The sequence below is a fragment of the Megalops cyprinoides genome, chromosome 13 (assembly GCF_013368585.1).
Source record: "Megalops cyprinoides isolate fMegCyp1 chromosome 13, fMegCyp1.pri, whole genome shotgun sequence".
Lineage (NCBI taxonomy): Eukaryota > Metazoa > Chordata > Actinopteri > Elopiformes > Megalopidae > Megalops > Megalops cyprinoides.
In genome coordinates, this window is record NC_050595.1 from 22243415 (window position 1) to 22247697 (window position 4283).

Sequence of the window (4283 nt, forward strand, 5' to 3'; positions counted from 1 at the left end):
CTATTCAGGCAGGAAGGCCAGAGCCTACTTGAGCTCCATTTGGTACCTCTTACACTGTCTCTCTTCAGTGAGGCAGACCTGAGAGCAGGAAGCACCTTTCTTTTGCGCAAGGGTAGGAAGAAGGGCCTAAGGGCTATGAGGGGTTTACAGTATGTATTTGTGGTAAATCAAAAATATGGCAACCGGGCACAGGGAATGTGAATAATCAAGTTCTTCCCTATTCAAAATGACCTTAAATAGGCCTTCAAGCAAATTTACAATAAACCATGGTCAAAATGGTACGTGATATGCTGGGCTGATTCTGAAATTGCTCAAATCAAAAAGAGGGAGAGAGAGAGAGAGGGAAGAAGAAGTTAATGGAAAAGATTGCTTTTAAACACAAGAAAGCAAATGGAGTGACATTATCTGACTACTTCACCCAATGGATTTTCTTTTTGTGGTCCTGTGTCATCAAGAATCTGTGCCTGACCTTTAAAAAATGTCTTTTCTCAAGTCAGTCTTAATCAAACAGTAGAACTAATGTAAAAGTATGTTTTCTCCATGGCTCTACCCACAAAATCTTTAAGTATGTTTGTGAGTTTTATTGGGTTGTTGGAGAGGTTTTTGTGTCCAGAGTGCTTAAAGTGCAACCAATGCAATCATGCTCTAGAGATGCAGGCTGCTGTTGAGATGCATTTAAAAAACCCCATGGGGTCTTTTCTAAAAAACAGCCTGTTGTTGTCATTTAAAATATGTAAAAATCAGAGGACAGAACTATCAGAAAAATGTCATATTTATCGACATAGTACACATCTTGTGCAATCACCAAAGCTATAAAAGGGATATTTGGTGCTAGGGAGGGTCTTCGAAAGTAGCAGATGGCTGTTGTAGCTGTTATTTTTTTTATATCCACTTTATGTTTTGATCTAAGATTGTGCTAAGATTGTGACAAGCATGTTTTAGGTACCTAATTTGCCAATAATTGTCACTAAATAGCAAATAGTGACTGTTAAGTCCACACTTTGATGTGTTTGGCGTGTTCCTTACACCACTTCATCACTTTGTATACAAGTCAATTAAAATATCACTTAGACAGTCATGCAATAAGTGATTAGTCCACAAAAATGACTATCCCCTATTAATTTAGTCTCCTAAAACCGCATTTGTTTATGCATTTTTTGTATTGTATGTTGTTTATTGTATGTATATTGATTACCCACATTATGATTCATTTTTTTTTCCAAGGAAATTAGATTTTTGCTTGAAAGATGAAGAAACCAAAATCATTCTAAATGATTAAAAAATGTTTCAATTGTATATCTTTTAAGTAGAAGCACAAAAAGACTACACTACAGCATCACTGCTATGTAGACTCCACATCACAGATTGCACTATGCAGCACTGTAGGTGTAAACTGAAATTCTTGTAAGTGTTGCCTTTTTTGATGCCATTTCAAGTCGTTCTCTTGGACAGGGAAAGAATAATATTTATCAAACAGAAGAACAAAGAGGTAGATGACCTTTGGCCCTAACCTTTTAGGGTGCGACTACCTAGGATGAAACTCACCAATAAACAGCAAGCCTGTGACCTGAGGGCAAAGTGGCTGCCAGTCCTCATCATGAGCCTGTTAGTAAAGACTAACGTACAGCAGAACATTTCAAGGGCAAGTGAGGAGCACCTCCACAGGTAACCTGAGACCTACCTCCATACTGTGCCATGCTAGGAAGGTAAATGTCTTACATGTCTTAAAGGGATTGGTTTTCTGAGCTGGTCAGCGCGACAGGATGCTGTTGCCTGGAAACATGAGGTTCCTACCTGAACAATTGCTCCAGTAAATCAAAACTGATCTCATCAAAATAGTCTCAAATTAACTGCACTAATGGTTTTGCTTTGAATTAAGAATGTTAATGTGTAATTAGCGTCCCTTCACTCAGATAAAACAACATATCGTAAACTACGCAGTGTTACAAGTCTAATGACAGCACCAACAGAAACACAAGTTCTGTTGTAAAGTGTGTCTTAATAAGCAAATTATGTCAAATTATGTCCTCATCACACACTTCTTTAGAGAAGCAGAGTCTTCACTTTTGGAGGCTGATGTTGTTTTGTTTATTCTGAATGATTAAATTGATTTTCAGAACATTTGTATTAGCTGTGGCATGACGCTTTATATTTGAAGGTCCCTGCCACAATGCAGCACAGCAAATTTCCTTAAGTGACGCTACTGCAATGTTTTTTTTTTATTATTCCTCACAGCCCTCTGCACTTCCCAGTACTCTGGCTTACAATCCCACATCCCTATTTGCTCTTAATAGGAAACCCTGCCCCTCAGTGACTAATATTTCTTAAAGTATAGGATGGTTTTTAATGCTGGTTACCATGGAAACCCCTCTGTGCCAAACAAAGGATGAAGAGAGAGGGAAGAGGAGAAACACAAGGGAGGTAGAGGCAGCCATGCTGCTTCCTGGTGCTTGTGTTGCCTTGAATGTGTGTGTGTGTGTGTGTGTGTGTGTGTGTGTGTGTGTGTGTGTGTGTGTGCATGTTTTTGTACATGTATGTAGTCTTGAATGTGTATTTTCTGTTTGAAGGACTAAATATGAAGAACGGAATAGGAGGAGAGAAGGAGTGATTTTCTGTGCGACAGCATGTTCTTTACATGGATGGGATGTGAATGTGTGTGCCATGTCTGTATTTTCTATTTGTCAGTATTGTTGTGGTTTATTGTGACAATCACTAAACTTATAAGTAGGCACATGCATGTTTTCTTTTTTTTCCATGAAAGCCTGCATCGCAGAACTGGTGTAATAGTGTGTGTGTCTCGTGTTTCTTTGAAGGTGTTGCGTGGGAGTGCGGGCAGATGGGTGACTGTGCTTGTGCGCGTGCTTCTCATTTTATTTGTGTGTGTTAATGCCTGCAGTAGCATGTTTGTTTGTTATCAATTCCCATTGAAAGAAAGTGGCTTTGGATGTGTGTTTGCGTGCATTCACATTAGTGTGCAAATGGGTCTGTGTTTGCTGACAGATCCAGCGTCCTTTGCCTACTACCAGCCCCTCTTACTCTTTGCCCCTGTTACTCTTACTCCACATCATACATTTATGCATATTCACTGATTGTGGCATGCCTGCCCATTTGAGTACTATTTTGGTTTGCACTTTTACTTTTTTCTTGGATTTCCAGCTTTTAAGGAGCCGTGGAGGGTTGGAGAGGGGGAGAGAGCAGGACAATGACGAGAGTTTCAGGGGGCACCGGAGCTCCAGGTTTGGGGCCCAGGTCAGTGGAGATGAAAAAGTAATTTGGAAAGAAATTATTCAGCCATTTTGAAGCTAATGCACACTATTGAAAGCAGGAACAGAGAGGTCAAGTACTGTAGGCAGGCTTGGTCTGAATGACCCTCTTACTTCGTAAGAGGATGCATTAACACTGCACATGTGCAGAAACTTCTCCCTGGGTACAGAGGGCTACAATTTCATCCTCCTCTAAATACAGCTGAGAGGAAAAGGACATGCATTTTTCTGTCATTACTTCTTCTCAGAGTGCATGAAACATCACTGCCACAGGAACTCGGTGATCCTCAACAGCGGATTCCTGTTTTGACCCCGACAGGAGTGACAGGTTTCTCTCTTAATAATGTTTTCCCGCCAATGCCCTGATAGGCATCACACCAGATTTAAACCGTCCTGCCTGTCGTGCACCGTGTCTGGGGGTGAGGGCTTGGCAGCAACGTTCCTTTTCTGGCCCCCCGTAAAGCAATTGCAGTGTTTGAGTTTTGAAAGCAGTGAAAGGTCATTAGCTGATGAGTGCAGCTACCTGGAAAAGAGGCACCTTCTGGCCGGTGATTAGGGCTCTGCGTAGCTCGGGCATATAGGAACAGATGCTCCATCTCACTGAACACAATGAATTACTTATAGCCTGCTTAAGCAAACAGGGAATCGCTCAGCGTGGGTTTGTGTAACGCTGATACGGACATCTGCTAATCTGACCTTTGAACTCTGGTGCTCTTTCTCCAGCAGGTAACAAAACCCTTATCACTCCTGGCCGAGTCCGGAGCAGCTGATTAAAACCAGTAGCAAATAAAGGCCCCTCCTGAATAAAGCAAATTAACCACAACCCCCCCCCCCCCCCCCCCAAAAAAAAAAACAAGTATTTTTTCTTTTTTTTCCAGACCACAAAGATCAAATATTTGAAAGAACTCATCATTCATGGTGCATTTCTTGTAAATGTTTGTGGTATCAACCTAATTTTCCAAAAGCCCCCCAAAAAAGAGCATCCAAGTAAGAATCATAATTATGGCGCCATGGCAACAC